General features: G+C 32.4%; 1 protein-coding gene across 1 annotated transcript in view; it reads right to left on the reverse strand.

Moving 5' to 3' along the window:
- The window catches only part of LOC142227333 (uncharacterized), a 111,095-nt gene extending 87,162 nt beyond the window's left edge, over positions 1-23,933 (reverse strand). The window contains exon 1 of the mRNA XM_075297807.1: positions 22,125-23,933. The gene's annotated coding sequence lies outside the window, so the exon portion shown is untranslated. The remainder of the gene's footprint in view (positions 1-22,124) is intronic.
- Between the last annotated feature and the right edge of the window lie 407 nt (positions 23,934-24,340).

Genomic DNA, 24,340 nt, shown 5'->3' on the forward strand with positions numbered 1-24,340 from the left:
AAGTTAATTATATCAATTAATTTTTTTAATTAAAAATTTACAAAATTTCAATCATTGAATTAATTAACTTAAGATTTCTATCTTGATTAAAAAGTTAATTGTATCAATCAATTTATTCATTGAAATTTTTTTCAACTTCAATCAATTTTTGAATTGGAAATATTTTTCTGATTTTTTTTTCTGAGTTCTGAAATATTTTTTTTTGCAAGCACTTGAAGTTTGAAGATACACACAAAAAAAATTTTTCTGATTAATCACGAAATTAATTGATGCAATTAAATTTTTGATTGAAATGTCTTCAATCACAGAAATAATAGTATCAATTAAAAAATTAATTGAAAGTCAATTAACAAATTAATTGATACTATTAATTTTTGTTTCAATTAAAAAATTTTTTGTATCAATTAAATTTTTGATTGAATTGGGATATCAGTCTATGTGGGGAATATAGGAAAACTTGGACTTATATAACCTACACAGAAAAAAATTTTACGAAAATTTTTCCAATTAAGTCTCAATTGATTTTTAAAAAATATCAATTAAGACTTAATTGGAAAAATTTTCGTAAAATTTTTTTCTGTTTAGGTTATATAAGTCCAAATTTTCCAATATTCCTCACATAGACTGATTTCCCAATTTCACTTCACTGGAAAAAAATCCGTACTTAAACTAACGATAAATTTAACTTATTTCTATTGCAAACCAATTATTTGTTGTTAGTTAAATTTTATTATTTTTTGCCAAATTTTCCACAGCCTAATGAAATTTTCCTGTTTTTAAGTATATCTCAAATATTTTATGAACTAAATGCGGGTATAAAGTTCAATGACCGTACACATCACTTCAGTTCAATACACCCAAAGTAAAATAAAAATTTCCTCCCGAACGAAATTTTAGACAAACGAAATACTCCTTTCTTATATAGTATTTTCTTTTAGGACAAATAAACCCGAATTTGTGATAAGCGATTCCGAAAAAAACTTTTCTTTTTGTGCATGAACTAACGTAGAAGGCAGTTTTCTTTCCCCAATATAGTAAGAATGAACTATTGTCTGGTTAAAATATCATGATTTGTCGCTAATGATTTCGTTCTTTACTTTTAGTTAATTTTTTCATCTATGAGAGGATTAAAAATTACAACAGGGCATAACATTTTCCTGGTTTTAACAACGCTTTGTGAAAATCTCAAAATGTGGAATACAATTAAGTTAAATTTTCGCATGAGGTAGTTCATTCTTCCTATAAAACAGTTTCCTTTTTTTCTGTGTTCTGGGGCTTCTGAAGACAGCAATTTTTATTCGATTTGTCTAAAATTAGAAAGGCGTGCTGCATATGAAAACACATTAAGAATTAATAAAGTAGTGCAAATTATCTAAATTTTGTCGAAAAAAATGTTAAATCCTTTGTAGGAAAATTGCGAATTTTTGAAAATATTTGATGTCAAACGTTCCAGACATGCGATATAATGCACTAAAAATCTTATAAATTTTTAAAAATTAGTTATTCGTCAAAATATCACAAAATTTCCTAATTTACATCCAAAACACTGGATTCGCATCAAACCTTAAGAAGTGATGCAAATTCAGTGCAATGGCTGTAGAAATTATCCTACGACAAGCCCGTGTTAAATTCATCCCTTCTGCGTCAATTTTGCACCACTTCCGGATCCAAAAAGGAAATTTTCACCACTTTTTTGGCGACGCTTTTTTTGATGGGATTGGATATTTATTCCATAATGAAATATATCTCATTTCTAAGAATTAAATAAATCCCCACATAGTGAAATAACATACTGAAAAATATTCGTGTTCTGAACACACGTTAGGGGCGTTATCTGTCATTTCATCTGTTGGGCCTTATTTCATTGGGGCGTGGAGCAGAGACACAACCCTAATGATCTGTGTAAACTTTTCTTCATAACAACTTCGATGTCAGCTTTTTATATTTCATTTATTTATTTATTTCCCATTGTTTTTGTTTACACTGGGATTTCCTAATTGGTTTACCATAATTTGAAAAGAGGAAAAAATTAAATGAAATTTCTTATGTCTTAATAGGCATTTAAACATTTCAATTTCATATTGTTTTCTTTATTGGCTATCGACTTGGTGGATTTGGTTTTTGTTTAAATTTAAAAAAAAGGTACAATTAATTGTCCGCCCCTCTAAGTATCCATTTATGCATTTCATAAACGGCCTACCAAAAATTAATCAAAATCATATTACTGGAAAAAAAAGCATGTGAAAGTAAATTCAATGACCGGATTCCAATGGTAAATTTCTCAATGATTCATATCTTTTACTTGGTTTTTGGAATATTTTGGCAAAAGTAAATATGCTTCTTTTGTAATGGACTCTGCACTTGTATATGGTTACGTTCAATCGCGATTGTGTGGCAAACTCCCTCCATTCTCTTATCAATTATGTGTGAAATTCAAATGAATGAAATATTATTAAACGATTTTGAATTAAATCGAATTGAACGTTAAGTAAAAGTGGTTATGAATTCGTTTTGTAAAAGCCACACCTTCTTGTTTTTTTTTTATTTGGCCAACACACAAGCATTGCATTAGGCCGTTTTTTATGGTGGCCTTGACAGAAATACATTTCATATTAAAAAAAAAAAGAAAAATGCCTAAAATGAGAGAATACGTAGACACACATTAACAGTAAGGAAAAAAGTGTAACACTGGAGTTACTCTTTTTTTTCAAATCTAGGTTTATCAAATTGAATAAATCGCTGGTGTTTATGAAAATTTCATAAATATGGGCCTCGCTTTATATGGGGGCTATATACAATTATGAACACGAGTCTACCAAAATGGCAGATTTTTTACTGATTGGTAGATTGGTAGAATTCTTGATGTTTTGGAAGATTTTGCAAAATATTCCTCTCCAACTATGAAATACTTCATAAATTTGCTATAGAAATAACATTTTGACAAAATTTTCTATAGAAATATAAAATTTTTGGGGGCTATATATAATATAGATCAATACGGACCAATTTTGGCATGGTTATTATCGGCCATACAGTAGCGAAATGTTCCAAATTTCAACAGGATCGAATGAATTTTGCTTCTCCAAGAGGCTCCGAAGTCAAATCTGGGGATCGGTTTATATAAGGGCTATATATAAGTATGGACCGATATGGACCAATTCTGGCATGGTTGTTAGAGACCATATACCAACACCACGTACTAAATTTCAACCGAATCGGATGAAATTTGCTTCTCTTAGAAACTACGCAAGCCAAATCTGGGGATTGGTTTATATGGGGGCTATATAATATATTTATGGACCGATGTCGACCAATTTTTGCATGGTTGTTAGAGACCATAGATCAACATCATGTACCTAATTTCAACCGAGTTGGATGAAATTTGCTTCTCTTAGAGGCTGCGCTAGCCAAATGTGGGGATTGGTTTATATGGGGGCTATATATATTTATGGACCGATGTCGACGAATTTTTGCATGGTTGTTAGAGACCATATATCAATATCATGTACCAAATTTCATCCGGATCTGATAAAATATGCTTCTCTTAGAGGCCCCGCACGCCAAATCTGGGGATCGGTTTATATGGGGGCTATATATAATTATGGACCAATATGGACTAATTTTTGTATGGTTGTTAGAGACCGTATATCAACACCATGTACCAAGTTTCAGCCGGATCGGATGAAATTTGCTTCTCTTAGAGGCTCCGCAAGCCAAATCTGGGGATCGGTTTATATGGGAGCTATATATAATTATGGATCGATGTGGACCAATTTTTGCATGGTTGTTAGAGACCAAATACCAACACCATGTACCAAAATTCAGCCAGATCGGATTAAATATGCTTCTCTTAGAGGCTCCGCATGCCAAATCTGGAGGCCCGTTAATATAGGGGCTGTACGTAAAACTGATCCGATATGGCCCATTTCCAATACCATCCGAACTACATCAATAACAACTACTTGTGCCAAGTTTCAAGTCGATAGCTTGTTTCGTTCGGAAGTCAGCGTGATTTCAATAGACGGACGGACGGACATGCTTAGATCGACTCAGAATTTCTCCATGACCCAGAATATATATACTTTATGGGGTCTTAGAGCAATATTTCGATGTGTTACAAACGGAATGACAAAGTTAATATACCCCCTATCCTATTAATTAAAAAAAAAAAACTAAACCAATGATACAAAATCCTCAAAATAAGTGTTAGTCAATATTTGAAGTGTTCTTGTCTTAAATCGAAAGATTCAATATTTCGGTCAGCGATTTCTTTTAATCCAAAGTGATTTTTTTTACTTTAAGAAAAATGTGTCTAATTTTTTTACATTAAGAAAAATTTGCCTTAGTTCAAAGGCATAATGGAGGAATGAAAATTTCCAAAATTTTATAAAAAAAAAAAAATTCAATTAAAATTTCATTTTTTTTAAACATATTTGTACTTAACATTGTGTAAATTGCGCATACTTAAATTTAGATTCCAAAATTTTTAATACCACGTAACTCCAGGTCTGAAGACCAACAACTCCTTCCTGTCTTTATATATCAATAAGGAAAAACGCATTTTATAGTTCATACCATGCTTTTTCTAGTAGATAGCCCATTGTGCAATGTTGGCGTTATAACCCCGTTAATGATTGTGATTATTTTTGTTTAGCTTTTTATGCCATTGGGCTGTTTTATATATATTCCATTTTTTTAGATGAGTCTCGTTACAAGCCAAGGAATTATTGCTATACCAAATAGAAACGAGAGCAATAAAACTACTGTGCGTTTTATTGGGTAATTTCGAGAGTAGTTTCCGATTTACACGAATCACTTTGCTTTTAAAGCAGGCGGACTTTTTTTCACTTTATTGGGTTAACTAATAAAAAAAAAAAAAACAAACAAAAGAAGGAACAACAAAATGTAATAGAAAAAAAACTTGTGCCTGAAATTGAAAGTGCGTAAAGCGGTTTAGTTTTCATTTTTTTGTGTTTTATTAGAAGAGGCCGGCCAGTAAGCGATTCAAGACACAGGTTGTTTGCGTTTTTTCGGTTAATGTTTAACCTTTCAATTTAATTTCAATTTTAAACAAATTTTCATCATTCGCATCAATTCCATGTTGCGTTTTTGTTGTTGTTGTTGTTGGTAAAGTTTTAGTGCTTAATCTTGTACCAAATTACGTACACTCGGATGTGTGTAATTCTGTTGGCAGGTCACTCAGCAATCGTTGGCTATGTTTTGGCTTATCCGTAGCCACTGCTGCTGCAGCCACTGCTTGCCTTTTGGCTTAGTTTTAGCAGCTTAAGACATTGATAATTGCTCTTTTAACCGGAAAAGTTAAATCATTTTAATGGTGTTTGCTTAGTTTTCAATTTGAAATTGCATTAATGTTAGCTGTTTCCCGGCCATCGTTATCTACCAATGCGGTCAAATGATTAAGTTTCCATCTTGCTTTGGAGTTTTTTTTTTCTCGGGCTCCTTAAGTAAGATTGGTTTATTACACATGAATTCCTACCTTGAGACATCATGCATGTCCATATGGAAGAGCTCTATAATGTATACGGTGGGAATTTACAGCTGAATGCTGATAATGCAGAAATGTGTTTTTTTTTTGTAAACCTTAGAAAAAAATGGCTTAAATCTAGAGCAACCACCTTCCCAAAATCAATTTAATAACAAATCGATATGAATTGCATAAAAATTAATCATAGAAAATATTGCATGGCATGAGGGAAAAATAATGATGATCATAACTGTATGTGAAAAAAAAAAAAACAAAATTGGGAGTCCGAAGGCCAGGTGAATGATGTAATGATGCAAATTTCCAAAGAGCGTCTCTAGTGTGTAACCCAGAAAAAAATGTTAGCTGAAATATACACAGTAGCTAGTATGATGTGTTACCAATTACACCCTCAAAAAAATCGCTTCTGTAACATATACCCCAAACACATTTTGCTTCAATCATATATATTTTCAGGATTGGTGCAAACAAAATATTGTTTGTATTGTTCAAACATATTATGTTTCACCTTAGGGCATACACTGGTAGTAAAAAAATTTTAATGAAATTTTCTTTGTGTGGCTATATTTTTAAAGCACCAATTGGTTACTTCCATTATTTCACTTACAGCATACTCTCTAGTTCTCTCTTTCTATACACATATAACATATATACACATATAACATATATAGGCTATTTCCAAATTAATATATAATTGTTGCATCTAAGCATATTATATTTATAAACATTTTATGTCACAAACATAATATGTTCTAACATATTAACATATATGTCCCAAACGTGTTATGGTAGTTTATGAACATTGCACTTAAAAATATTCTGTTACAAAAATTGAGTTTCAAACATATAATTTTTACACCCAAACATATGAAAAACAGTCGTTTTCGTCCGTGTAATACGACCATATTTTGATTGACTCAAATGCCAAAACAAATATGATAGTAATCTAGATTTCCGAACACATTCGAAATTTGATCGCATTTTGTCTTCTCTCTTATCACTGAGGGCTGCCCGATTCTCAATGACAGTGCACCTTTTTTTTATAATCAACTCCGAACGACGTCTCTCATTTAGAGAATGAAGCCGACCCATTTTTATCGGCTTCGGCTGACACAAAAGTTTTTGTCTCCAGCTGTGGCGGTATGATGACTAATGGTGTTTAATTTTCTTGAAAATGCGCACTTTTTTGCATTTTGCCAGGAAAATGTACACCGAAAAAAAAGTTAACTGTTTTATAGGAAGAATGAACTACCTCGCACGAAAATTGAACTAAATTTTACTCCACATTTTGAGATTTCCACAAAGCGTTGTTAAAACCAGGGAAATTTAATGCCCTGTTGTATTTTTTAACTGTAGTTCACGAAATTACATCTTCTCATAGAAGAAAAAAATGAACTAAAAGTAAAGAAGAAAATCATTGGCGCCAAATCATCACTATTTTAACCATACAGAAGTTCATTCTTACTATTTTTTTGAATCGTACGAAAATCTTTGCTTTGCGTTTGCTTTAGTTCATATTGAACTTATGTGTGCGGTCATTGAACTTTATACCCACGTTTAGTTCATAAAATTTTTGATACATACTTTAAAAAAGTAAGATTTCATTAAGCTGTAGAAAATTTCGAAAAAAATAATAAATAAAATAATAATAATAAAAATAATAAAAATTTAACTACTAGCAAATAATCTCTTTCCAATAAAAATAAGTTAAATTTAGCGTTAGTTTAAATACGGAAATTTTTTTCTGTGTACTTTTAATGAAAAGGCTTCGAATTCTGTTGTGAAAATAATGCCACGCATAGAGGCAAATTATGGTCATTTTCAGCAAACGAGAGTGCTGCGATTGTCCTATTTCCTCCTTTGAATTCTTTTCTGTCCGCTGAAATGATAGCAATTTTGTAGGTTGCTGGCAACATTTTAAAAATGCGAACTCTGTACAGACAAAATTATGACAAAAAACTTCCCAGCAAAAAAAAAAAAACAAAAAATTGGAAGTTCTTCTAAAATGTCCTCCCAAAGATGTCCTTTATTTTAACTGTACAGGAAGTTCAGTTGAGCTAATTTTTATAACTCAATTGTGCCGAAAAAAATGCTAAATCTTTTCTAGAAAAATTGTGAATTTTTGAAAGTATTTGGTGTCAAACATTCCAGACAAGCGTTAAAATTTATTAAAAATCACAAAAAAAATTTAAAATTAATTATGTGTCATAATTTCTTAATTCACATCCAAACACTGAATTCGTATCACACCTTAAGAAGTGATGGAAATTCTGTGCAACGGCTGTTGAAATGGTGGTCATCCGTCCTATGACAAGCCCATATTAAATTCATCGCTTCTGTGCCAATTTTGCACAACTTCCGGATCCAAAAAGAACATTTTCACTATATTTTGGCGACGCTTTTTTGCTGTTTTTTTTCGGAAAAGATAACACCAAAAGCCATCATAAATTTGTCTAATCGTCAGAGGATAATTATTCATTATAAAACCGATCTTGAATTTATCCCAATGTTAATGAGATTAGTTGTACAACAAATCTTACAATCAAATGTACATGTCATTCACATTGAGCTTAATTTTTGTAAAATTTTTATAGCAGCTTGATAATGATTGATTGTGGGTGGAGGTTTCAAAAATTTGGCAAAAAATAAAACAGTTATTAATACATTTTTCTGATTTAAATCAATATTTTTGATTAATTGTCGGCTAAATTTGAGTCGAGATGAGTTGTCATATTTGGCGGTGGCGTCGACTGGCAAAAAATTATCGGCGACGGCTAAAATCGGCGGCTTCATTCTATACTCACATTACCATGAAACCATTTAGAGAACTTAGAGAAGCAATGTCACCAAAATTACTAAGAAAAATTACGACCACATTGTTGATTTCCCCGTAATAATTCCTATTTATTCTGACCCTGGATAAATGAAATCAATTGGAGAGTAGCCATCGACTATCACAACTATTCGTACCATCATTCCCCAGGAAATGGAATGTGCCCATATATTCATGGATACATAGAAAGTTCATTTGATGTTTATTTTTCATAAACTATCTTGTTCACCCATATCACCCTTACAGATTAGCTATCGGTAATGCTGCAAAAAAGGACATGCTCCACACTCAGAGAAGAATGAATCCAATAGCGAGTTACTTTCAACTAACCAGTGTTAATATTGAATTTCATATTTCGCTAAAGAAGCATATACCCATAGTAAGTCCAACATTTTCCTATAGGTTAGTAATTTGTTTTAACTTTTGTCAAGTTCAATTTTAACTGTTTAGAAGTTAAAAATGAACTAAATAATACATTTTTTAAAAACGAAAAAATTAATGTCCTGGATTTCCTAGACCACCTGGTGACTTGGAGCAAGGTGACCTCAAGGGGGAGGATCCCCATTTCTACATGTCGTATTATATTTAGTACAAACCACTTACTCTTCTGTAGTACAAACCTTTAAGAATCATTTATTAGATTTTATTTTATCATTTTATAAAATTTTATCTTTTGTCCGGACTGAGGATCGAACCGCGTCCCATCCGTTTTCTAACTAAACACACTATCCCCTGGGTCACTTTGCTTTACACTCATCAACAACCAAATGTGAATTTGTTTATTCTTTTCTTGCTTGGCTGCATTAACACATACAATCAAGGGTGTCTATTTTTAGAATCACCACACAAGCACATGTTTCGGAGACGAACTAGAAATAGATTCACTTAACGGTAGTTAGTGATGGGAATTTCGTGTCCAACCAGACTTCGTAATATTGCACAGTAAAAGTTCAGTAGCGCTGAGAAACTTCTTCGTACGTTCGAGAAAATACGTATTCCCTATTATTATATTTTCTCCAGTCCATTTACGAACTCATTGGGAGTTCTTAACCATTTTGCTGGTAATGGCCGTAGGTTCAATTTACTTCCACTGAGTTAATTTTGCTCATCAACAGTTAAATTTAACTAACTGTGAGTACAATTTTGGACTACTCAATATTATGGAATTTACTTGTAGCTACGACGTTCAATTTTCTGAGTGTAGTAATGCTGCAAAGAAGGACATGCTCCACAGTCGTCTTCGTTTATAGCAAACGATGGTATTCTTTGAAGAACGAAAGGCTTTCCGCCGTAAATGTGAAATATGTCTAAGTTCAATCTTTCGAAATTATGTGAATAACTTTGGAATATACATATGTAAAGGATTATTTCGTTTTGTTGATTGTTTCATTGAACGAAGTTTCTTCAAATAGGTTGAATGCGTTGTTTATGTACAGAAGACAAATTTGTCAAATTTATTTGGATAAAGCCCTTTAGACTGCAAGATGGTTTGATGGAAGACCGTTTCGGAATTTCCACATTCGTCATCAGCATCCTCTACTTGCAGCAAAACCATCAACCAACTATCCGAATAAATTCGAATAATAATTTTCCTCAGTTGGTTAAGCTATTCTTGTAGTTTAGTTTATGCATGGTGTTAAGCTCAAATCAAAACAATAATAATAATTGAAGAAGAAATCAACAATAATAAAAATGAAACAAACTATTTTTACATCGAGAAGAACATTCCAAACAATGTTCGTTGGTCTAAAATTTTGTTTGGTAAAGGGTGATACGGTCAAAAGTTGGTCAATATAAACTTGACGTATTTCTTTCAATTTTGCATTTAAAAAACCTGAACACCCCTCATTTTGAAGGTGTGTGTGTTGCTCCTATTTTGATTTTGGAATTCACTCTTCAGTTGTCAAAATGCATTCCAAGCAAGAAGAGTAGCGAATCAAAATTTTGCTCGCGCATCGCGAAAATCCGAGCTACTCGCACGCAAAGCTGGCAAAATCGCTAAAAGTTGCCAAATCAACCGTTACAAATGTAATTAAAGTGTTTGGGGAACGTTTGTCGACTCATGAAGTCTGGATCGGGGGGAAATTGAAAACCGGAAGCCGCTGAGACGACAAAGAGAGTTGCCGGTAGTTGCCTCTCTCTCCGAGATGCCGCAAATAAGCTGGGTGTATCGTCTACAACCGTGCATCGAGCCAAAAAACGAGCCGGACTATCGACTTACAAGAAGGTAGTGACTCCAAATCGCGATGATAAACAAAATACGACGGCCAAAGCGCGATCCCGGAGGCTGTACACGACGATGCTGACGAAGTTTGACTGCGTGGTAATGGACGACGAAACCTACGACGAAACCCACGTCAAAGCCGACTACAAGCAGCTTTCGGGACAGGAGTTTTATACGGCAAAAGGAAGGGGAAAGGTAGCAGATATTTTCAAGCACATAAAACTGTCAAAGTTCGCAAAGAAATATCTGGTTTGGCAAGCCATCTGTATCTGTGGCTTGAAAAGCAGCATTTTCATAGCTTCCGGGACTGTCATCCAAGAAATTTACGTGAAAGAGTGTTTGAATAAACGTCTGCTGCCTTTGCTGAAGAAACACGGTTTTGGCCGGATTTGGCATCTTGCCATTACGGTAAAAAGGCCATGGAGTGGTACGCCGCCAACAACGTGCAGGTGGTTCCCAAGGACAAGAACCCTCCCAACACGCCAGAGCACCGCCCAATTGAGAAATACTGGGCTATTGTCAAGCGGAACCTAAAGAAGACCAAAAAAACTGCTAAGGACGAGCAGCAGTTCAAGCCAAACTGGCTTTCTGCGGCGAAGAAGGTGGACAAGGTGGCTGTACAAAATCTGATGGCAGGTGTCAATCGTGAGGCCCGGCAATTCGGATTTGGAAAAGCGAAAGCCTAACTGAATATTTTTCCTGAATTTTATACTAATTGAACTTGAAAAAGAAATTTAATTTGATTTTTTAAATAAACGATTTCGCCGATTTACACGCGTTTTCCCTTGACCAAATTTTGACCGGATCACCCTTTAGGAAAGCTGTTTTTGCGTGTAGTTTGTCTTCTCGTCAATTTGGACTGCATTTTTATTGCTAGTCAAATGGAAGGATAAACATGAAAAAAGAATTTTATTCGTATTGCATGTAGCATTCCAATAGTTTAAGAATCCCACAACGTATTTGACAAAATGTAACCTATTGGATTTCAGCTTAACACCAACTTTGTTAGATGCAAAAACCCCACTCAGTACAGTGTATATTTAAATAAAAATAACGAACTACAGAGATCCACTGGCACACAAATTAAAATGATATTGAATATAAATAAACATAAATAGGTTAAGAAAGAAATGAATTTGCAATGCAAGTAGAGCATCGAGCATCATTTTTAAATTGCTGGTGAGTGTTGTTCGAGCTGCATAGAAATTACTCTGTTATTCCCTCCATCTTCAGATGACAGAGGCCACAGTTTAAGAGGTGTTTTGCTTCTCCATAGGCTCTGTATCCTCCTATAACCTGCATTTAGAATTTTATTTGCATACAAAAATACTCAGGGCTATTTGCATTGGTTCACAATCACAAGAAACAAATCGCGGTGCACGTAGTTATCAGCATCACATTTTGGAGGATTTTGATATATTTTTTTTTTTGAAACAAATAAAAATAAAATTAGAAATGAAAATTTTACAACGCCACACAATGCTTTATAGAACTCATATTTTATTAATGTTCGCTTGTGTTTTTCCATCGTATTATATAACCCCCTTCCAAGCTCCCACAAAAGTCAAATCTCGTAGTGTGAATTGTAGCCAGCTCCTTGATGTAGAGGTCACATAGAAATCGAAACGAAACCATTTCAATTTCAATCGAAAACCATTCTGAGAGATACGAAAAAAAAAAAAAAATGGAATTGTGAAATTGTAAATTCGCTTTTTATAGTCGTCAATTATACATTGGCCTAATTTTTTCTTGTTGCGCTCGCGAGGAGTTTTCATAACGAGCGACCATCTTAGAAAACAAAAAATGCTAGTGTAGAACACCATCTTATCTTTCATTTTCGATGTGGTTTATGAGTGCTTCGCCTTATGACGGCGTTTTTCTAAAATACAATAAAAAAAATAATCGAATTTATTATTTGAGCTTCTTGTTTTACTTCTGTATGTTTTTGTAATGGCAAATTTTATTTTTGCAATTCTAATCTAAACGAATTCACGTTTTATGCATTATTTATGGTTATATGATGTGGTGGTTAAATTTGTAGGATTAACATCATCAAATGGCCAATCATAATTGTCCTGTAAAATTGGGCTGTTAAACGTGTATTTAATGACCAATAGGTGACATATAATAGTAGGCTAGGAAGCATTACTGCGGAGTTAATTGAAGTGAGAGTCATGTTTGTAATTAATATCATAAGCGGGGAATTTCTCTTATTTAATATCAGTACCATGAAAAGACACCTCTAACAGTGATCATTGAGTGGAATAACGTATATACGCTGAAGGAAGTGTTCTCTTCTCTGAGGAACGAAATTTCAGACAAAGTTTTCGTTTGACACTAACCGTTTTCTTTAGAAGAAAATAAAAAAGTAGACAATCGTTGAATCGTTTATCTTCAATTCGGCGTTATTTGCTATAAAAGAAAATACTTTATTAGGAAAATTTCTAAAAATGTGTAAAATTTCGTTTCGGAGGAAAATATTTTTCTCTGGGTGTAGAATATAATTTTGTGTGAACAGAACTTCATTATTCGGATCAATCTTGTGATCCATCGCAATATTAGGTTGACATCAGAATTTACTGGTATTTATTAATTTTTATATTTGACGAGTATTTTTTCTCCAGCCAAGGATGTGTAAGGAGCTATCAACAGGTCAATGCTATTTTTATTAGCACTTATTTTCTATTTAAATGAAATTTTAATTGGACTAATTAATTTTATCTTTATTTAGTTGCATTAAAAATTTGATTTGTTTTCAATTTATTTACTATGGAGATTTCATTTTCTGTTCGTACACGCAAAAAATAATTCTTTCCTCCCAAACGAAATTTTAGACAGACAATGTTCGTTCCCCATTTGCTTTTCGCTGTAAGGAAGTGTATTTGGAAGGAAAGTATATACTTTTTGTGATAAACGTTTATTCTTTTCCAGGATGTAAAAACAATTTCATAAAGACTAACTCAAAAAACAATCTTTTCTGGTTAATTGCATTTTCCCTCACATTTTTCTCACTTCCACGAAGTTTTTTAGTTCTTAGCACCTTTTTCTGTAATACAAACAATGTAGAAGAAATTATTCGATTTTATAAATTTTTTAAATTTTACCTTTCGCCTGGACGGAGAATCGAAGCGCGGTCCATGCAATTTGTAAGCCAGCACACTATCCACTAAGCTACGTAGGTGTTATTGGCATCAATAGCTAACTATCCATATAAGTTATATTAATATAGCATAGCTTGCGGCGCCCACGAGCGGATTAAACAAACTTTATTTAACAGAAACATACATTTAGTTGGGCACCGTGGAGCAGTGGTTGCTACGTCCGCTTTACATGTCAAGGGTCGTGGGTTCGAGCCCTGCTTCGACCGAACTTTTTTTTTGTACATATATTCCAGATATGTTCGGAAAATTCCGAAAAGATGTTCAACATTACATACTACTATATTAAATTTTTACTATGAACTGTAAAATGTGTCTTATTAAAGACTTAACATTAGAAAAGTACAGTGCTTGATATAAACGAAATGGACTGTGTTTTTGGTTGAAAAATATTTTTTTATTGAAAAAATAAAAATTTTCTAACAAACAAATTTTTTTGATGATAAAAGTTTAAAATTTTCGAAGAAATTCAAAAAACTCTAACAAAAGAAAAACGCTTTCGGTACACATTTTCCAAACGTTTTTTTTTTTCTTTGCGTGTAGTGCTAGATATACTAAGAGGGTGATTCTGAGTGGATCAGTATGTATATAAACATTTTAGCAGATATCATAGCTGTTATTCCTTGACCACAAATTGTTTTCGGATTAAAAATATCAAATTCCTAATGTAACAAGTTGGCTGATAAGTCCCCGGTCTAACAAAGAAAACCAAATTTTTTTGTCAAAATTCGTTTTTATTATTCAACATAGTTCCCTTCAAGAGCGATACAACGATTATAACGACCTTCCAATTTTTTGATACCATTTTGGTAGTACTCCTTCGGTTTTGCCTCAAAATAGGCCTCAGTTTCGGCGATCACCTCTTCATTGCAGCCAATTTTTTTCCCTGCGAGCATCCTTTTGAGGTCTGAGAACAACAAAAAGTCGCTGGGGCCAGATCTGGAGAATACGGTGGGTGGGGAAGCAATTCGAAGCCAAATTCATGAGTTTTTGCCATCGTTCTCAATGCCTTGTGGCACGGTGCGTTGTCTTGGTGGAACAACACTTCGTTCTTCTTCATATGGGGCCGTTTTGCCACGATTTCGACCTTCAAAGGCTCCAATAACGCCATATAATAGTCACTGTTGATGGTTTTTCCCTTCTCAAGATAATCGATAAAAATTATTCCATGCGCATCCCAAAAAACAGAGGCCATTACTTTGCCAGCGGACTTTTGAGTCTTTCCACGCTTCGGAGACGGTTCACCGGTCGCTGTCCACTCAGCCGACTGTCGATTGGACTCAGGAGTGTAGTGATGGAGCCATGTTTCATCCATTGTCACATATCGACGGAAAAACTCGGGTGTATTACGAGTTAAAAGCTTCAAACACCGCTCAGAATTATCAACACGTTGTTGTTTTTGGTCAAATGTGAGCTCGCGCGGCACCTATTTTGCACAGAGCTTCCGCATATCCAAATATTGATTAATGATATGACCAACACGTTCCTTTGATACCTTTAAGGCCTCGGCTATCTCGATCAACTTCATTTTACGGTCATTCAAAATCATTTTGTGGATTTTTTTTGATGTTTTCGTCGGTAACCACCTCTTTCGGGCGTCCACTGCATTCATCGTCCTCCGTGCTCATTTCACCACGCTTGAATTTTGCATACCAATCAATTATTGTTGATTTCCCTGGAGCAGAGTCCGGAAACTAATTATCAAGCCAAGTTTTTGCTTCCACCGTATTTTTTCCCTTCAGAGAACAGTATTTTATCAAAACACGAAATTCCTTTTTTTCCATTTTTTTTCACAATAACAAAAGTTGCTTCACAAAAGACGCTCTATCTCACAAACTAATTGACTTACAGACGTCAAATTTTGACACGAATCATTTGAAGGTTGGTACTATATAAAAATAACATTTGATACTAGCGACGCCATCTATGTGTCAGACCGGGGACTTATCAGCCCTTTTAGAAGATATCATAGCTGTTATTCCTTGACCACAAATTGTTTTAGGATTAAAAATATCAAATTCCTAATGTACACAGCAAAAAAGTATGTTACGTCTGCAATTACTAAAATAATTGAAATCATTGAAATAATAATAGTAATCACCAATATCAATTAATGGTCGATTAAATCGATACAATAAAAAAAAAACTATTTGGATCAACTAATTTGTACATTTAAAATTGTTTTTCTTTCCTAATCAAACACAAAAAAAAAAAAAACAATTTTGATGTTTTTTTTTGTTTCCTGTGTAGGGAAACAATCTTTGAACTTAGAAAATTTGTTTCTTCATTTATGTATTTGTTTTTATAGAAGCTGAATTTATTCTTTTCTAATTGTACTCTCACTTATAGAGATTTGTGGGATTGGAGATGTTTCATGGGAATGTTTTGATTTCTATCCGCAAATTGAATTCCTAGAAAACCAATTACATGATTAAATGGTAGCACAAAGTATTTTACCTCTCGTATACCGATTAAATTCCATGCGATTTCTTCCATACCTCCCACCCTATTAAAATGGTGAACAGAAGCTGTTTCTATGCTACCGCTGGAATATATTGCGGTTTAATAAATTCGAACTTTCAGACTTAATTCGAGCATTTATTTGTTCATATCGGTATGGTCGAGTCATCATCATGCTCGCAACATCAAAATAATTGCATTTAAACATGTGCAAATTGCTCAAATAAATTGGATTGAATTAATTTAACTCGCGATTCTTTATCGACATCTGACGGTGCGATGTGTGATTGCTACTTCTCTAGCTCCTCGCAATAAGGTAGGAAATCCATCTTGAAATGTGTATTTCTCTTCTCGATTATGACCAAGGTGGTGTAAATGATTTCTTGGTTTGGCCCCAAAATCAGGGGAAACGGTGATTAATGGTTTAATTGATCTTTCTTTGTCTTTAGCTTCTTCACCAGATCATCATCATTTTGGTTACGTGAAGTAAGTGTATCAGTGTGTTTTTTTTTTTGTATTGAATTTGTCAAATTAAGAAATTTTTACAATCAATTTTGAAAGTTTTGCATTCATCACATGAAAAAATACCAGAAGAGCAAATTTAAGCAAAATAACATTCAGATTGTTGTCATTGTTGTTTTATGTCCATGTTGAAGAAACATCATTTATTTAGTGTTTATTTATTTAATCGTCATCACTAAATAGCATTTTGTCAGTCTTCCGTTTCGTCGTCTACAAATGAAGAGAGTCTTTTGGAGTCTTATTAAGTGGCGTTAATTGAAGTTGCTTTCAATGTTGTTTTTATTTGTAATGTTTTTTTATTTTGTTTTTATATGAATTGGCGTTTGGGTTTTAGTTTTTTTTCTCTTGGCATTAAAGACGATTCGCACTAACACAAACATTTTAATTGCACTGCTGAGTAAATAGTTTATTATTCTAGATAGATTGTTTGTTTTGTTTTAATTTTTTGGCAAGCGGAAAAAAGTTAATTTAGAGAGGTGTTCTATTAGCTTCTTTGTTCTGAATTATGTGACAGAATCGTATCTTTTACAGCCTTCCGTTGTGGTTCATAGTCATGGTAATAAATCTAAGCTCGCAAAAAAATTTTATTATTTAATTTTAATACACCGTTAAGTATGGTTGCATTTGGAATATTTCTATGGTCACTTTATTTACTTCATTTAATTTCAAAGTACTTTTTGATTAGGTTATAATAACTTTCATAGTTAAACATTGGCAGTTGACACTGAGATTTAGTAACACGGCTTATGGGACTTATGCTATATTACACTGAAAAAAAAACCATGCCCGGTTCCAAAGATTTTGTCTTTACTTGAACAATTTTGGTATCGATTCCGAGCCAAAGAAGCGGAGAATACAAGTAAGGATACTTTTAAGACAAAATTATCTTTTAAATTTGGGTTTTGTGTACTTGCTTCTAGGAAACAAATTTTAATTTTTGTTTTTTTTTTCAGCTTTTTTGCTTTAATATGCTTTCAAAGTTCTTTAAAAACGAATTAACGACAATTTTATTTTCCAAATTCAGACTCGACTTCCAGTCGTTTTTTGCTTTGTTGTCAAGATGCAAAAAAGGCAACAAATTTAAAGACAATTTAACTAATTTTAAAGAATTTTTCGCACTAAATAAAGACAAGTTGACCTTAGTCAAACAAAATTTTCTTTCATTTTAAGATACCCATTTTTAAGCCGAATCATTTAATTATAAGGAAAAAACGAGTTTATAGAAAAGTTTATTGGCTTTTGAACAAGAAAAAAACAATTTATATCACAGAAATGCGTCTTCTATGCTAAGCAAAAAACGCATTCAAATTTTAAGGACATGAAATCTTTGGCTTCACGACTTTATTTTTTTCAATGTGGTGAAACAAGAAAAATTTAATAACTTTTAATGCATGCTATTTAGCACTCATTTACGAAATTACCCCTTCTCATATAAGAAAAATCAAATAAAGTAATGAAAAAATTATTGGCATTAAATCATGGCCATATTGACAGCGCCGTAGTTCGTTCTTACTGTTTTTGGGAATTGAACGAACGTTTTGTCTACTTCTTTATCTCGGCATACTTGATAAATGGAAAATTACATTGAACTCTGGAAAATTTTGATTGCCTTTTTTTTCTGCCAATTAAAATTTCTACAACAAAACAAAAACTTTACCTATGCTAAAAAATACAAATATATTCTAAAGCCCTGGAACAGTGTCGGAGGAGACAGCAAAGACATTTCATTACTTCAAGTTGATTGCCGTCGGCAATCGACAGATTTTTCTTGTCATTCATTAGCCGTATAATCAGGGCAGCCAATAAAATGTCAAGAAAAATCGTCACTTTTTTCCGAAAAAATCGTCATAATCGTCACTTCCATTTTAAAAATCGTCAAAAAATCTGCAGTGTAAATAATATTCAATCCAAACTAATTTTTTGGTTAAAAACAAAAGTATTTATTTCATATAAAGAACAGAAAATTAATATATCCCACTATGCATTTCAACAACAAAATCACAATGAATTCGGCTTTGTATAAAAATAACTTAAGAAATGTATGCAATGCTATGCTATGCAATTAAAAAATAATATACAAATTATGTTTTTAATATATAGTTATTAGTTCAGATTTTTTATTTAAAAATTTTCCACAATTTGAACATAAATCTCCAATTAAGAGGTACAATATTCTATTGAAATAAAATTTTGACGAAATTTTCTTAGAAATAAAATTTTGACGAAATTTTCTTAGAAATAACATTTTGCAAGAATTTACTATATACGAAAAATTGCCAAAAATGTTCTATAGAAATAAAATTTTCAAGAACGTCCTATAAAAATATGCAAAAATTCTCTACAGATATAAAGTACTCAGAAAGTTTTCTATAGAAATAAAATTGACAAAATTTTCTATATAAATATAATTTTGACGACATTTTCTATAAAAGTAAAATTTTGACAAAATTTTATATAAAAATAAAATTTGACAACATTTTCTATACAAATACAATTTTGACAAAATTTTCTATAGAAATACAATTTTGACAAAATTTTCTATAGAAATAAAATTTTGACAAAATTGTCTATAGAAATAAAATTTTGACGAAATTTTCTATAGAAATTAAATTTTGGCAACTTTTTCTGTAGAAATAAAATTTGGACAACGTTTTCTGTAAAAATAAAATTTTCTATCAATTTAATATAAAACATTTCTTTCGAATAAAACAATTTTTTTATATACTAACCACAAAAATTTGATCAACAACTTAAATTTTTTTTTATTTTTATTTGGTAGATTTTTGGTAAAATTTTCTTCAAATTTTAGTGGAGTATTTTTGTCACGAGTGGCAACCGTGATACTAATACTGTAGGTGTAAAATGAGGTATAGCTCCAACAGGTATGAAATCTCTAGCAAAAACTCGCAATTTCTCTATCTGGCATCTGTCAAATGTAATCTTTCTTCTGTTGGCTCTGAGCGTGTAAACGAACAGCTTCTAGTCAAAATTTTTGAACGCAGCTAATGTCGTCATTTTTGGGGCAAAATCGGAAAATCGGTATTTGCTATTTATTGAGTAAAAAATCGTCAAAATGCCGATAAATCGGCAAAATTGGCAGCCCTGCGTATAATACATTTTATAATTTTTATATTCTTCATCACATCATCACATATTCTTCATTATATTCTTGATCGTGATGAAATTCTATGTTGACCTATGTCCGTCCGTATGTTGACATTGTAGGAAAAGGATAATGATTTGAAAATTTCCTTTCTTGCAATAAATAACCGACAGTTGAGATACATAATTCGAAAATCGATTGTTTGTCAAGAAAAAGATGAAAATCCTATTTTTCCTGATCTTTAAAATCAAACAATTGAATTTTAAATTTTTTTAATTTGTCCTTTAGTTTTGAGATTGAAGCAACAAAATTGGTTTTTTTCACCTATTAGAGCATTAGGCAAAAATCTAGTTTTCTATAATTTTAGACAATCGATATCCTGAAAGTTTACGAAAGAAAACTGGGAAAGTGAAAATTTTTCAAATTTAGAAAAAAAAATATTTTTTACTGTGCCTAATATGAATTCATCTCGTTATATATAATATATAATAATATACTATAAGATTTATCATCTTATAGTATATTCATATACAAAAAAAAAACCATCGTTAAACTTATTTAGCTTTTGTTTAATTTTATTTTTTTCTCCAAAATTTCCACTGTTCAATATAATGTTCCTTTATCTCAACATGATTTATTAACTAAACGTACACTGATAAAAATATTGACCTATTAGGTGAACGATTAAGCAACCTAAATTTAAGGTCACGCAATTTACACAATATTAAAGACAATTTTCTTTAAAATAAAGAAATTTTAATTAAAAGAAAGATTATGATCTTTCATTTAAAAATTTCCTCCTTTCAGTTTATGACACGAATCTTTGAAATTCGCGTCCCTTTGTGAAAGCCAAATTTTCCATAAAGTAAGGAAAACCTTTTGATTTAAAAAAATAATCTTTAAATTAACTGATATTTTGAATCTTTGGATTAAAGATAAAAACGCTTCAAATATATGCTAATACAATACATTAATGATTTTGCATTTTTGATTTAAAATTTATTTTGAAAAAAAAAAAATAAACTGTTTTATATCAACAATGAACTATCTCGTGGGAAAATTGAACTACATATATTATACTCTACATTTTGAGATTTCCACAAAGCGTCCTTAAAATCAGGAAAATTTAAAGCCCTGGTGTTCTTTTTAACTACAATTCACTCTCTCATGAAGTAAATGTAAAGAAAATATCATTGGCGGCAAGTCATAACCATTTTAACCATAATGTACTCCATTCTTACTATTTTTAGGAATCGTACGAAAAATTTTCTTTTGCTTTGGTTCATATTGAACTTTAAAGACAGATATCTTCACAAAAGCTGTCTTTACTTTAATGAAGCCGAATCTTTGACTCGGAATCATAACCAAAATCCTTTAGGGAAGTCCAAAATCTTTGGGTCAAATTAAACTTTTTTTGAGTGTACGCACACAAATACGATTCCCAAAAATTAGTAAGAATTTGGCACCAATCAGTTTTTTCTTTTATGGTAGAGTGTAATTTCATAAATCACACTAGGAAAAACGGTATCAGGTCATCACATTGTGGAATACTCAAATAGTAAAGTAGAATTTAGTTCAATTTTCGCACAAGGTAGTATATTTTCCCCAATAAAACAGATGACATTTCTTTCTGTGTACACTAATAAGCGATTCTAAATGAATGAATGCAGATTGCCTTAATGTATGCATATATACCCAATTTTATACATTTTTATTATTTAAATGGAAAAAAAGCAACAAAAATCATTGGAATATTTTTCTAGCATACATTTTTCAAATTCCAAATCCAATGTTAGCATTGGGTGTAACATCCTCTGTTATATGCACGATTTCTAAGATTTATAGCATCCTAGTGTCACAAACTCCTCGTTCCAACAAACACACGCACACTCACTCAAACACAATCTGCTTTTTTTTCCATGGCACTAATTTCATGTCACCCATAAATTTTTTACACTCAAAGACGGCTACAGCTCATACATGCACACACACACTCGTATTTACATTTCCATTGCTCTCATACTGTCATATGAACGACGAATGAAATGATCTGCGATTCGTTGAAAAAAAAAGCACGAAGAAACGAATAACAACAACAATAATAAAATCTCAAAAAATTAATTTCCATAAATCCAAGAAACAACAACAATCACACAAACACAGGCCATAGTCAACCGCCCTTGTGGTTTATGGCGGCACCGGGGATAATTTGCATAAAAAAAATTAAATTCTTCTAATCGAAATGTAACGGTACCAACGAATCACAAATGGGCGAAAACAACAAATACATATAGGGAAAAACAAAAACAACAAAGACTTACATTCTTGTGTAGAGTAAAAGCGACGGCGTAGATTAAAATTCCTTATGCGGCCTACAATGTAGAGCGTCTAGTAGAAATCGGTGAGGAGGGGATATAGTTAAAGATGACGATGTTACAGTTGACAACGTTGATCACGATGCATGCATTCAATGTTGTTGATCATTATCCGTTAATAAGAGATTTTAGAGTTTTCTTTTTCTCGTTTCTGATATTACTGTTGATTGGTTGATTGGCTTATTGAATAATTTTATTATAGATAATAGCACCACTATGACGTTTTAACACTGGTTTTGCTGTTGTTGTGTTTTTATTTCAATTTCAATTTAATTTTAATTTTTTGCTTTCTTTTAATTTGCTTTAAGCAATTTTTTTTGCTTGTTTTTTTTGTGGTCTTGAGAAGAATGATTAAACGGATATCCGCTTTTACCGATAGATGGGAATTTAAATACACTGTGGTAATAGCAAAAAACCGCTTCACAACCTGGTGAGGAAATTTCCAAGTGTTTTAGGAGATGAGAGTGTGTTGGTAAATGATGAGAATCTTTTGAAAAGTCCGTTGGCTTCAAGCAGGAAAATTGCAAATAAAAACCTTCATATCAGAGTGTTACTGATCTCTTGAAGAATGAGGGGCTATCCTTGGGATGGGGTTTCTTGGGTGTTGGCTTGCCATACATATTTCCGGAAGTGGATATCATACAAACAACCATATACACAGTTTATCCATTTCACATAGATGGCGCTTTTAGCATTTTTACCAGGCGTTTATTATGCATTTCCGTTGGCGAGTACTGTTACTTTGGGAATATTTTATTTAAATGGGATGTAGAAGGAAATCCGGTGTTGCGTGGTTAGTTAGCCATCACACTAGAGTGTCACATTTATGTGATTAAAATATGTGGGAATTTATTAAGATTTATTTTCACTGTTTTTGAAAATAAATTTGTGGGTACTTTCTTCGCAGTTTTATTTTTTTCCATGTAGGTTATTTATAATTCCTTTTAATGCATTAAAATAATTTTTTTTTGTTTATTTTTTTATAAGTAAAAAAATTAGCTCTTATGAATTCCTTTTTTTTACTTCACAATTTTAGATTAATATATAAATGTCCATAAACGTTAGTTTTTATTTATTATTTTTTTTAATTTTAGTAAAATCACCATCACAATTATGTAAAAATCCATAGAGTGGTTAATTAGTGTTTTAAAAAAATCGTTGCATTTTTTTATAAAAATTTTTATGTAATTGCCTTTCATTGATTTTTGCAAGGTCTATGCATTTTGTTTTTTTATGCAAATTGTTTTTTATTTTATTTTTGTTTCACAATTTTTTTTTGTAAATTTGCTAAATATTTGGTAATTAATTTTTATTAAACACAATTTAGACCTGGTCCAAAATGCAAATTGCCATTTAGATATTGAGTTTACTTGCACTCTCTCATACATACATACACTTTCCCACCAACACTATTATCGATATGCACGCACTTTCTTATAGGTTGCACTTTCATATGAAGGAGAGTATACACGGTCAGAGAAATGGCTAAAAAGGAGGGTTAACACGATAGGAAAAAATGCGCGTAAAATCTAAAAATCGCCTTTATGCGTTTTCTCAAAAATTTATTGTTACAAATTCTCTGTTAGACTTTGCTTTAGGGTTTTGTTGTTATTGCTCATAAGTGAACGCTCAATGAAGAAATGAAAAACACAGATGACGCGCGCTCACACACAATTGTGGAACTCAAAGAGTTTTCCTTTTGTTTTTAGTTGAAGTTCAATTTGTAACTGGATTAACCCGTAATGACGACCATTCTCTGCAGGTACGTGATGAAGTACTGAATTCATAACAATCTTAGCGCTTCAGCTTTACCCCAAACAATATACAAAACTCATAGCCAGCGAGCCCCACTCAGTCAGCCAGCCAGCCAGTTAGCTAGCTAGCACACATCCATCCCATCAAAACAGACAAAACAACAACAATAGCGAACGAGATCAACTGTGAAGTGAATATCGGTTGGGGCACACAAAATACAAACCTAACTACCTACACACACACACACACACACACGCTTACTCAGCCATCCCGGCTAAGACTCAGTCAGTGGCTCAGCTCAGATGGATCGTTGTCTATTCATCTCAATGAAGAAGCCAGCTGTAACGTTAACCGTCGTTGCAGCAAAGAAGAAGACAACAACGGCGTTAACAACGAGCCGACGACTG

The sequence above is a fragment of the Haematobia irritans genome, chromosome 2, assembly GCF_050003625.1.
Source record: "Haematobia irritans isolate KBUSLIRL chromosome 2, ASM5000362v1, whole genome shotgun sequence".
In the NCBI taxonomy this organism is placed as follows: Eukaryota; Metazoa; Arthropoda; class Insecta; order Diptera; family Muscidae; genus Haematobia; species Haematobia irritans.